Source organism: Salmo salar, chromosome ssa08 (assembly GCF_905237065.1).
Source record: "Salmo salar chromosome ssa08, Ssal_v3.1, whole genome shotgun sequence".
Taxonomy (NCBI): domain Eukaryota; kingdom Metazoa; phylum Chordata; class Actinopteri; order Salmoniformes; family Salmonidae; genus Salmo; species Salmo salar.
The window spans coordinates 11,819,568-11,833,226 of record NC_059449.1 but is presented as its reverse complement, the minus strand read 5'-3'; positions in this window follow the sequence as shown (position 1 = coordinate 11,833,226).

The following is a 13,659-nucleotide window of genomic DNA, read 5'->3' as shown; positions in this document are numbered from 1 at the left end:
AGGGCCATAACCTACATTGCTGGGTGTTTGTGCTCCTAAATTTCAATGGCCCCTCTTAAGCATTGGCAGCCTCCACGTATTTTATTAATGACATTAAGATTGTGAAAAATCCATACACCGCCTAATTAGACTATTGAAATTATAAAATCATCAACAAAATGAGAGGTATGGACGTTTTTTTGCCTTTAAATGTCAACGTTAGGGGCTGTTGTTGTAGGCTAATTTTAAGAATGATAAGCCTATGATTAGTGGTAGGCTATTACTATTTGTGGTTTGCACGTTTGATTGTACTCAATAACAACAAAAAATACGTAAAAGTCAAACGCATGATTAGTTTATTCATGAAACTCGTCTTGTCTTGATGTAGATGTTAGCTTTCAAGGAAATAGGCCTACATAATTTTGTGGGATATGTCACTAGGGTCGATTATTTCGGTCATCAATGCAGCAATGCATTTATTGTACGCGCATGGAAAGGCGATTCGATATCGTTGAACAGGAATATTATTCACAGTAGCCTATGCTTTTCACATCTGACACTTTTTCATATTCATATTAAAAGCCTATATGTTATCTGTCTGAAGTTGGCCAAGTCCCTTATCAATAAACCAAGCGCATTATAGGCCTATTGGTCACATTCCATATTACTCGTGCAAAACAATTATTACCTCTATTGCATGATCCTACATTGTGTCACATAAACAACAAAATGATGCGAATAGCAAAAAACAGAATAATTTAATATTTAATCTGTGTAGAAATAAATACTACACTTTTTCGACATATATTGGCTTTAACTGACATGCATTATTGCTCGATTTGGCTAAACGTCCATCAATTCGATAACAAACTATGCGTAAAGTAATTTTGAGAGTAAAATGAGAGGCAAAATGTAATGGAATCATGTTGGCCCATTCTCACAATGTATCATATATATATATATATACAACATATATATACAACATACTATTCTATGATATGTACAGCTTTGATATTTATTTAGTTTTTGTTATATAATATATTTCACCCGTCGAAACAACTGACTAGCTAGAGAATGTTGGATGCGTTTGCTATATTAGCACATAAACACTATATATCTATGTGAAATTAAATTGTAATTCTTCATTACATTGCAAATAAATAATGCCTATTTCATTATAGCATTATTTTGGTGCAAATGTGAATATAATAGAGAGATTAACCTTAGGCCTACACTTTATAGGACCTTCCTCCAGTACTGGAATAGGCCGATACATAAACCGATAGGCTTGAATGACCAGGGAGAATCCAGCCGATGACGCAATTTAAAGCAAAGTAGGCCTCTTTCGCATAGATAGCTGATAAGGTAAACAATTCATTTAAATACTCGACTGATTTTGTTTCAGGGCTCATTTGAACCTTTATTTAGACTCGAGGTTGTTGTTTATTTATTTATGGTAAATCTCAATTGGCATAAGACCAAGTGTATCATTGCATGGTAACTCATAAGAAATTGACACGTAGTCTAGGCTATTGGCCTAAAAATGAACAATGCGTATTTTGATAGGGTTCGATACTCGGAGAAGGGTGTTCCATCATTAACGATGCCTTAGTAAATGAAACTGACTAAATTGCACAGAGACACCATTACATTTGCTACGAGGTAAAACCCATTTTATTCTGTAGAACAATCCTACAGACCATATGGGGGTCAGAATAAACGAGTTGGCATACAAGAGCTGTTTTATTTGCACATTCCTCGGCATATCTTATTCAGCCCACACACCGCATGTTGAACGTGTGTGTGCGCGTGTGTGTGCGCGTGCGTGCGTGTGTGTGTGTGTGTGTATATGTGTAGCCTAGATATGTGTGTCAGACTAGAGAAAAGGAGAGAGAATGTGTAAAAGAAAAAAAAAATCCCAAACTCAAAAAGGAAGGCAGAAGGGCCATGATTTATATTTGTTTAAGTGTTGTATGTAGGGCGGTGGAGTGTAATTCATCTGGCTGAATGGAAGTTCTTTAAGTCATTTAGATACGTCCAGTCTCCAGTTAATGACACATAATTAGGCTATAGGTCACTTGTTCAGACTCCTGTTACAAACCCCTCCTCTCCTCTCTGATTTCCTTTGAAACTGAAACTGAATTTCGTATAAATAAATACAAGTTATGCAGAGCCAAATATTTGAGCGTGAGAGAAGTGCTTGATGAACGTGATATACATTCGGCGGAACTAAACCGACGATTGGGGATTGTCATTGCGAGTGCTATTTGCGTGACAATTAAATTCAATTAACAAAAACTCTCACTTTTTCCATGCAATTAAGCGAAATAGCCCTACAAATGTAGCCATCTCAAAATAATACGACGTAAAAGAATAATAGTTCTGTATTGCCTAATCATGGTAATAATACTATATTTAGTTTATATAGCCATTTTCATTACAAAGATAATCTAAAATAATCAGTAGAAACAAACAAAACAAATGTAGAGATCAGACAGGTCTTGGTAATAACCCATAACCTTTATAGGAAAATATTGAGACGTTATTCGGATATCCTGTACTCATACAATATGTCAGTTATTTGTAGGATGGGCTATAAACCTTGAAAAATATATATTATTTTTTTGTGAGAAGTTCTTAACATCCCAAAACAATCTCAAAATACAAACAGACTAAAATGCATCCCTGGATGTCCACAATACTTAAGACCTACAACTAGTATAAACGCCCATATAGGCCTACAACATGCACAACATATAGGCCTATAGGCCCTAAAAATACGTGAAATAGGTTGAAAAGCGGGCACTTCTCAATTTACCCTTCATACAAACCCTCATGAGGTCTCATTAGTGAAGCATTGGGCTATTTCCCAAAATTGCCCAATCTAGCAATGTCCCGTTGGTTGGATTTACAGCAGGGCTGGCCGTTATCGTTGTTGACCCCAGTAACAAGCTCACATCACCTTTCTCTCTCCGTCATGACCCATTACAGCAGCAATGGTCTGAGCTATAGCCTAATGCAGGTAGGCCTAAGAAGCTAAGCGTAACAACCGCCTAAACTTAATTTATTTCAGCATTAAGATCATCCGATATGTCGACTGATAGAGAACAGGCTAAAAGCTGGATTTAAGGGACTTTTACGAGATTTTAATACAGCTCACCTGCTCGTATGAATTACAGCTGTGTAGAACCAACTTTTAAATCCCATAAATACGCTTTGAAATGCTTGGCGCTTGTTATTGCGAATGCTTGTCATGTCTAATATACAGGAGGACGAAGTGAGAAAGTTCATTTATTGAAACCAAAGGCTTGATGCGAAACATCAAGCCTTTGCAGAGATCCCTGGCATTGAGCGCATTCAGGCTAGCTAACCTAAATGAAATTGAATTGTATTTTTACTATAGGCCATAATATAGGCCCTCTTATACATAATGCACATTCATTAATTAACTATGTATTATATATTAATTAGGCCATTTAAAATAAGTGTTTTGTCGTTTCTTTTTTTACATCTTTGATTACGCCAAAGTTGTATAACTATTGTTTACCTATCCTCATAAAGCCCAGGGCCTGGATCGTGTTCACTGTGCAATTACTAATCAATTATAAATTATACATAAGAACATAAATAATAGTTAAGTGGTTGTCGAAATATTAACGTTAGAAAGATTTTCAATACCACACACATCATGGCAAACGTTTGACAACATGCAATATAATGCAGGAATAAACTTTTAATGTATTCATATTTTAAAACAAAGGAAAACAAGCAAGTCATTCAACAGAGAACCAGTGATAATATTGAGAAGACTAAAAATCAAAACCTTTTTTGTTTATTCAAACCACTCAACTAAAAGTTCCTGAAATTAACCCCTTTCAAAACGGCATACATAGGCATTCATAGAATCCCTCTTTTTTTGTTCTATATTTTTTTTGCAAAAGACATTGATTAAAGACTATAAACACTCAAATACATCTATAAAATCACCTTGTAATGTATAATGGCATTGTATATAGGATGCGATAAGTTCTCTCCTCCATATTGTGAATGTGTAGAATCCATATAGTGAGACAGGGCTGCAGAGGCAGCTATTCTCCCACACTCCAACACATTATCTCTGCTATAGTCAGTCAGCAGTGAGGCCAGTGCTGCTCAGGTAGCTCAAGGAGGTGAACATGGCTAGGGTAGCATTGCGTGACTGGAAACCACTTAAGTTGGTGTTAAGCCATTTTCTTATGATGTTCATTCTGCATTTCCTCAGTTTTATCTGTGAGTGAGAATCAATAAACTCAAAGTCAAACTCAAAACACAACTCGATCACAACCCATAAGCGAAAGGATCCTACCATGAAACACTTAGCAAAATCCATCTATCTCGTTCACACATTTGTCCACATAATATGATACATAGTTTTTCCTTAAAAGTTGTAATATCATAAGCAATGACTGAAGTCAAACATATCTGTTGAACTACTTGTATTGGGTCAGACCTGTTTTGGGAACTTTCTCTTTTCCTTCAACAACCCCCTTCTCTCATCTGTCCTCCCTTCCTCCCGTTTCCATGTATCTCTCTCATCCATAATTGTTATCTGTAGTAATCATCACTTCCTTAGCCCCTGTCACTCAGCACCTGTTCTCCCCATCACCTCATTGATCATCCCTACATACTGCACACTACTGTCTGTGTGAATTGCTGAAGTCCGCCATATATCTTTCTCATATGTCTCTCTCTCTGATTATCTCTCTCTCTCTCTCTCTCTCTCTCTCTCTCGCTCTCTGTGTGTCTCTGTGTGTCTCTCTCTGTGTCTCCCTCTGTCTCTCTCTGATTTTCTCTGTCTCTCTGATTATCTCTGTCTCTCTCTTTGATTATCTCTCTCTCTCTCTTTCTCTCTCTCTCTGATTATCTCTGTCTCTCTCTCTGATTATCTCTCTCTCTCTCTCTCTCTCTCTCGCTCTCTGTGTGTCTCTGTGTGTCTCTCTCTGTGTCTCCCTCTGTCTCTCTCTGATTTTCTCTGTCTCTCTGATTATCTCTGTCTCTTTCTTTGATTATCTCTCTCTCTCTCTTTCTCTCTCTCTCTGATTATCTGTCTCTCTCTTTGATTATCTCTCTCTCTCTCTTTCTCTCTCTCTCTGATTATCTCTGTCTCTCTCTCTGATTATCTCTCTCTCTCTCTCTCTCTCTCTCTCTCTCTCTCGCTCTCTGTGTGTCTCTGTGTGTCTCTCTCTGTGTCTCCCTCTGTCTCTCTGATTTTCTGTCTCTCTGATTATCTCTGTCTCTCTCTTTGATTATCTCTCTCTCTCTCTTTCTCTCTCTCTCTGATTATCTCTGTCTCTTGGGCTTTATTGGCATGGGAAATATATGTTAACATTGCCAAAGCAAGTCAGTTAGATAATAAACAAGTGAAATAAACAATACAAATGAACAGTAAAAATTACACTCACAAAAGTTCCAAAATAATGAAGACATTACAAATGTCATGTTATGTGCAAATAGTTAAAGTACTCAAGGGAAAATAAATAAACTTACTCTCTCTCTCTCAGGCCAGACCTTGCTGGAGAACCATGGAGGAGAGAGGAGAGGGCAGGACTGTCTGATCCTCAGTCAGGGCCTGTTGAGTTACGGTACCTCTCCACCTCTTCCACCTCTTCTACCCCGCTCAACCCTTATCTACACTCCCTGTCCAGTGTTTGGATAGACTTTCCCACTTTTTTCCCCCTCTCTCGCCCCCTCCTCCTCTTCCTCCTCTTCTTCTTTCCATAACCACTCACTTCTGATCACCCACCCCCTTTCTTCTCTCACTCTTTCCCCCCCTCTCTCCAAGGGCCAGGTTCAAAGCCGTACTCCTCACCTCTCCCACACCAACCTCCACTCCCCTTCCCCCTCTCCCTCTCCCTCTCCTCCTCTCTCCCATTGTCCCTCCTATCGTCCTCTGGGTGTCTATCTCATTGTGTAACCCCGAGGTGTGGGAGACATGGTGACACCAAACACATAGTTAATCCACTGTGCTTACTGTGCTTTGCGGCCAGGCGTTTTCTCATTGTCCACCGCTAAGCGCCGGAGATAGAAACCTTACAGAAACCCTACAGAGGGTAAAATGAGAGTACAGCTTCAACGTGTGGGAATTGGGGAAATCCAACATGAGTGATATTATCCTTCTTTGCTTTCAAAGTCCGGACAAACAAGCCCATACATGGTAATCCCCACAAACTGATCGAGGTATAAATTTATCGGCTCACGTTCACACGCTAACGGCCATTACCCAGAACCCCCTTTGTTTCTCGTTTTTGTTTGTCCAAAATCCATAATCAATCTCCAGCAAAATGAAATGAAGGAAAAAAACCATTATACTGAAGACTAATTTACTAAGACTGTCTGTGAGTCACTGTTTGTCTTATTGTGTTGATGTGCTATTACTGCTCACTAAAGCAATTTCACCCCCTCCTGTCTCCCTCTGACACACACACACGCACGCACGCACGCACGCACGCACGCACGCACGCACGCACGCACGCACGCACACACACACACACACACACACACACACACACACACACACACACACACCAGACTCACTGGAGGCTCACCTTCTGTAGTTTCTGGTAGCCGGCTGTAACAGCAGCCATTTTGCACGAGCACAGGGGTCATTTGAGAGACAAATGAGATTCATAACTCAGGATTCCCGGCTAACACAATACTACTAACCAGTTTATGCAAGACATTCCAAATCCAATCTGTTCTGTCCTAATCAGAACCATATGTTTGTAGTGTTGTAGTAGTGTACCATTACTGGTCTGGACTCATAACAATCTGAAGCCTCTTGTACATCCACTCTAACTGTACAGCACCACTGTTTTCCCTACAGTGGCTTTCTCTTCAAAGTCTTCGTCAATATCTTTTCGTTTCTCTTTGAATCGATACATCAGGTGTGGATGTGTTCAACTGTGAATGAAATGCTATTTATTTGTAGATATTATTTGTTGTTGAGCCTTGATTATACTAATATAACCCCCTGTTTCCTTTGTTGTAGTAGTCACTTCCTGTGTGTGTGTTTGTGTGTTTGCGTGCACGCGTCCGTGTGTGTGTATGCGTGGGAAAAATTGACTCATGTGAGGAAAAAGGTTGTGCTAAGTTGTACTCATCAGCACCATGTACATGTTGTACAGCCAACAATGACCTAAATCTGCTCCTACCTGACGTTGTGGTTCCCCCCATCTCCTCTCTTATCAATCTTCTTCACCATAACTAATGTTGCAAGGAAGAGGGGTGAGCTCTCTCTCTCTCTCTCTCTCTCTCTCTCTCTCTCTCTCTCTCTCTCTCTCTCTCTCTCTCTCTCTCACGTACCATACTATTTCACACACAAGAAAGGTTGTTTAGCTTTAGTCTGGTCCCAGACCTGTTTGTGTTGTATAGCCAACTCCCATGATCAATGTTGTATCAAAAATTACCATAGGAGTTAGCAAGACAGTACAAAGAGGTCTGGGACCAGGCTAGTTTAGCTGGCCATGTCATAGACTGCAGTCGTTTTCCCTAAAACAATCACTTTTTCTTCTGAATTTATACTGGACAGTACCTACATACATGAATACCAGAGTTATGGATTTGCACTTATGAGGACATTTAAATGAAGTCAAAACGTTGTGTCAAACATTGAGTTCATTGAGATTCATTGAGATCATTTAACCGATTTCCGTATTTCACTCAATGTTTGACTTTCATTGAAATGCTACGGGATTAGAGTGTACCACTGCGACCTGTACGCTCTCGTTGGCTGGCCTTCGCTTCATAATCGTCGCCAAACCCACTGGCTCCAGGTCATCTACAAGACTACTACAAATCTACCATTCCAGTGTTTTACTTGCTATATTGTATTTACTTTGCCACCATTTGCTCACATTGTGTATAGACTTATTTTTCTACTGTATTATTGACTGCATGTTTTACTCCATGTGTAACTCTGTGTTGTTGTATGTGTCGAACTGCTTTGCTTTATCTTGGCCAGGTCGCAATTGTAAATGAGAACTTGTTCTCAACTTGCCTACCTGGTTAAATAAAGGTGAAGTAAAAAAATAAATAAAAATGCTTGATGGGAAGCACCAACTAGGAGGGTGACCTCGTTTGCAATTCATCTCTCATTAAAAGCCCAACATTAATCTCTCATTAAAAGCCCAACATTAATCTCTCATTAAAGGCCCAACATTAATCTCTCATTAAAGACCCAACATTAATCTCTCATTAAAGACCCAACATTCATCTCTCATTAAAGACCCAACATTCATCTCTCATTAAAGACCCAACATTCATCTCTCATTAAAGACCCAACATTCATCTCTCATTAAAGACCCAACATTCATCTCTCATTAAAGGCCCAACATTAATCTCTCATTAAAGGCCCAACATTAATCTCTCATTAAAGACCCAACATTCATCTCTCATTAAAGGCCCAACATTAATCTCTCATTAAAGACCCAACATTCATCTCTCATTAAAGACCCAACATTAATCTCTCATTAAAGACCCAACATTCATCTCTCATTAAAGGCCCAACATTCATCTCTCATTAAAGACCCAACATTCATCTCTCATTAAAGACCCAACATTCATCTCTCATTAAAGACCCAACATTCATCTCTCATTAAAGACCCAACATTCATCTCTCATTAAAGACCCAACATTCATCTCTCATTAAAGGCCCAACATTAATCTCTCATTAAAGGCCCAACATTAATCTCTCATTAAAGACCCAACATGCCGCTGACGCCAAGCGAAGCTGGACCTCTGTGTTTTCCATTCGGTTTTTAGTTTTTTTAAATTCAGAAGTCACTGGCTGAGACCCTGTTAATCACACACCCACTCATGCACACCACACACACACACTCAGTTTCCCCTCCCTCTCTCCCCTCTTTCCCCTTTTCAATTCAATTCAAGGGGCTTTATTGGCATGGGAAACATATGTTAACATTGCCAAAGCAAGTCTCTCTCTCTCTCTCTCTCCATCCCTGTTGGTTCTTGTCCACTGTCCTCTCCTCTCATCCGGTACGAGTGTGACCTGGCTCAGTGGGATTATTAGGATTTCCACTACCTTCAGTTTCACTACACTGTGTCCTCATCTGGCACTGTTTATGTTATTCCAACTAAAATACCAACCTGTTTCATTATGTATGGAACATATTACACAGAGAATTCACATTGTGTAGGTACTAGTGTGTGTGTGTGTGTGTGATACTTCTGGTGTGTGTGAAGCATCTGTCAGGTTGGGATTTTCCTCCTTGGGGCCTGCTTGTCATCCTGGTTTGAGATCGGAAAAGTCCAACATTGTGTGTGTGTGTAGAATTAATATTTTCCAAACCCCTCCTCTCTTCTCTCTCTCTTCCCTGAATGAAAACAAACAGGCATTAGTGTGTTATTATGGGCTTTCACAGCTCATTGATGTGTTTTTAATGCATCTGATGCATAATTACTGCAGCCTTCTCCTCATATTAAACGTGATCACACCGAGGGAGGGTGTAATGGAGGAATGGAGGGAGGGAGGAATGGATGGATGGAACAGGGCCGGTGTTTTCATGGCTCCAGAGTGTAGCCAAGGCCCATTAGGCTCTGGAGATCCTAGGGAGGGGAGATGCTCAGCGTGTGCTTCATCACATTAACCTGACTAGACAGACACCCTCCTCCTCTCCTCTCTTCCTCCCTTCTCTGCTGCTAAGATATACAATTAAACAACTCTCTCTCTCTCTCTCTCTCTCTCTCTCTCTCTCTCTCTCTCTCTCTCTCTCTCTCTCTCTCTCTCTCTCTCTCCCTCTCTCTCTGACCCACTCTCTCTCCAGACAGTCACTCACGGACTGCTATTCTCAGGTCTCCCATAAGACATATTACCTCCCCTATACTCTTCTAGCCTATACGCTTAGAAAAAAAGGTGCTATCTAAAACCTAAAGGGTTCTTTGGCTAGCCCTATAGGAGAACCCTTTGAAGAACCCTTTTTGGTTTCAGGTAGAACCCTTTTGGTTCCTTTCCACAAAGGGTTCTACATGGAACCCAAAAGGGTTCTGCCTGGAACCAAAACGGTTCTCCCTCCCTCTCTCCCTCCCTCCCGCTCTCCTGCTAAGATATACAATTAAACAACTCCTGGTTTGGGAACTCTCTCTTTTCCTTCAACAACTCCCTTCTCCTCTCCTCTGTCCTCCCTTCTCTCTCATCCATAATAGTTATCTGTAGTAATCATCACTTCCTTAGCCCCTGTCACTCAGCACCTGTTCTCCCCCATCACCTCATTGATCATCCCTACATACTGCACACTACTGTCTGTGTGAATTGCTGAAGTTTGCCATATCTCTCTCTCTCTCTCTCTCTCTCTCTCTTTATTGGCTTTATTGGCATGGGAAGTGAAATGGATAAACAAAAGTGAAATAAACAATAAAAAGTGAACAGTAAATATTACACTCACACAAGTTCCAAAAGAATAAAGACATTTCAAATGTTATATTATGTCTATATACAGTGTCCTAATGATGTGCAAATAGTTTAAGTAAATTAAAAGGGAATATAAATAAACATAAATATGGGTTGTATTTTCAATGGTGTTTGTTCTTCACTGGTTGCCCTTTTCTTGTGGCAACAGGTCACAAATCTTGCTGCGGTGATGGAACACTGTGTTATTTCACCCAGTAGATATGGGAGTTTATCAAAATTGGATTTGTTTTCAAATTCTTTGTGGGTCTGTGTAATCTGAGGGAAATATGTGTCTCTAATATGGTCATACATTTGGCAGGAGGTTAGGAAGTGCAGCTCAGTTTCCACCTCATTTTGCGGGCAGTGTGCACGTAGCCTGTCTTCTCTTGAGAGCCAGGTCTACCTATTTCTCAATAGCAAGGCTATGCTCACTGAGTCTGTACATAGTCAAAGATTTCCTTAATTTTGGGTCAGTCGGTCACAGTGGTAAAGTATTCTGCCAATGTGTACATTCTAGTTTGCTCAGTTTTTTTTTGTTAATTCTTTCCAATGTGTCAAGTAATTATCTTTTAGTTTTCTCATGATTTGGTTGGGTCTAATTGTGTTGCTGTCCTGGGGCTCTGTGGGGTCTGTTTGTGTTTGTGAACAGAGCCCCAGGACCAGCTTGCTTAGGGGACTCTTCTCCAGGTTCATCTCTCTGTAGGTGATGGCTTTGTTATGGAAGGTTTGGGAATCGCTTCCTTTTAGGTGGTTGTAGAATTTAACTGCTCTTTTCTGGATTTTGATAATTAGTGGGTTTTGGCCTAATTCTGCTCTGCATGCATTATTTGGTGTTTTACATTGTACACAGAGGATCTTTTTGCAGAATTCTGCATGTGGAGTCTCAATTTGGTGTTTGTCCCATTTTGTGAATTCTTGGTTGGTGAGCGGACCCCAGACCTCACAACCATAAAGGGCAATGGGTTCTATAACTGATTCAAGTATTTTTTAGCCAGATCCTAATTGGTATGTCAAATTGTATGTTCCTTTTGATGGCATAAAAGGCCCTTCTTGCCTTGTCTCTAAGAGCACTGATGTTTAGGCCGAGATATGTGTAGTTTTTTGTGGGCTCTAGGGCAATGGTGTCTAGATGGAAGTTGTATTTGTGGTCCTGGCAACTGGAACACCATTATTATGGTCTTACTGAGATTTACTCTCAGGGCCCAGTTCTGACAGAATCTGTGCAGAATATCTAGGTCTTGCTGTAGGCCCTCCTTGATTTGGGACAGAAACACCAGATCATCAGCAAACAGTAGACATTTGACTTCAGATTCTAGTAGGGTGAAGCCGGGTGCTGCAGACTGTTCTAGTGCCCTCGCCAATTTGTTGACATATATGTTGAAGAGGGTGGGGCTTAAACTGAAAGAAATGTGTGTGTTTTTTGGCAATTTTAACCGCACAAATGTTTGTGTACATGGATTTTATAATGTCGTATGTTTTTCCCCCAACACCACTTTCCGTCAATTTGTATAGCAGACCCTCATGCCAAATTGAGTCAAAAGCTTTTTTGAAGTCAACAAAGCATGAGAAGACTTTGCCTTTGTTTTGGTTTGTTTGTTTGTCAATTAGGGTGTGCAATACGTGGTCTGTCGTATGGTATTTTGATAAAAAGCCAATTTGACATTTGCTCAGTACATTGTTTTCACTGAGGAAATGTACAAGTCTGGTGTTAACGATAATGCAGAGGATTTTCCCAAGGTTGCTGTTGACGCATATCCCACGGTAGTTATTGGGGTCATATTTGTCTCCACTTTTGAGGTTGGTCCTTAGTTCCAAATATTGGGGAAGATACTAGAGCTGAGGATGATGTTAAAGATTTTAAGTATAGCCAATTGGAATTTGTGGTCTGTATATTTATCATTTAATTTAGGATATCATCAACACCATTGTCCTGTAGTTCTTTCAATGTAATTGGAGAATCCAGTGGGTTCTGGTAGTCTTTAATAGCTGATCCTCAGATTTGTAATTGATCATGTATATGTTTTTGCTGTATGTTCTTTGTTATAGAACCAATTTTCCCAGAAGTGGTTAGATTCTATGGATTCTTCAATTACATTGAGCTGATTTATGATATGCTGTTTGTTCTTTTTCTGTAGTGTATTTCTGTATTGTTTTAGTGATTCACCGTAGTGAAGGAGTAGACTCAGGTTTTCCGGGTCTCAGTGTTGTTGGTTGGACAGGTTTCTCAATTTCTTTCTTAGGTTTCTGCGTTCTTCATCAAACCATTTGTCATTGTTGTTCCTTTTCTTATGTTGTCTGCTTGAAATGTTTTGATTTGATAGGGAAGCTGAAAGGTCATTTATACTGTTTAGGCTTTCTACTGCCAAGTTTACACCTTCACTATTACAGTGAAATGTTTTGTCCAGGACGTTGTCTAAAAGGCATTGAATTTGTTGTCGCCTAATTGTTTTTTAGTTGGTTTCTACACTACTTTCCTTCCATCTATAGCATTTCTTAATAATGATGGAGTTCCTTTGGCTTTGATGCCTCATGGTTGAGTATTGCTCTGTTCAGGTAGAGTGTGATTTTGCTGTGATCTGATAGGGGTGTTATGCTCTGAGAGACTCTGGGTTGAGGTCAGTAATAAAGTCATCTACAGTTTCTTGCTTTCTCACTCTCTCTCTCTCTCTCTCTCTCTTTTTCTCTACCTGGAACCAAAAAGAGGGTTCTCCTATGGGGATAGCCAAATAACCCTTTTGGAACCCTTTCTTCTAAGAGTGTACACTTGACCAATAACACTGTGAGTCAGAGTTCACACAACCACAGCCTTTTACTCAGAGGGCTGAGAGCAAGAGAGTGGAATTACTCTGAGATAAACCTTTGATACTAGTCAAACCACAGGTATCCCATGGACATTGCTACCCTGTTATTTGGCCATTATGTGTGTATTGTGTAAACGTTTGTGGTCAAGGAAATTTATTAAGAGTGAACTCACAGTGAAAAAACACTGCATATCATGTGTGTGTGTGTGTGTGTGCGTGTGTGTATGCACTGAACCGAAACATAAATGCAACATACAACAATTTAAAAGATTTTACTGAGTTACAGTTAATTTAAGGAAATCAGTCAATTTAAATAAATTCATTAGCCCCTAATCTATGAATTTTACATGACTGGGAATACAGATATTTATCTGTTTGTCACAGATACCTTAAAATAAGGTAGGGGCGTGGATCAGAAAACCAATCAGTATCTGG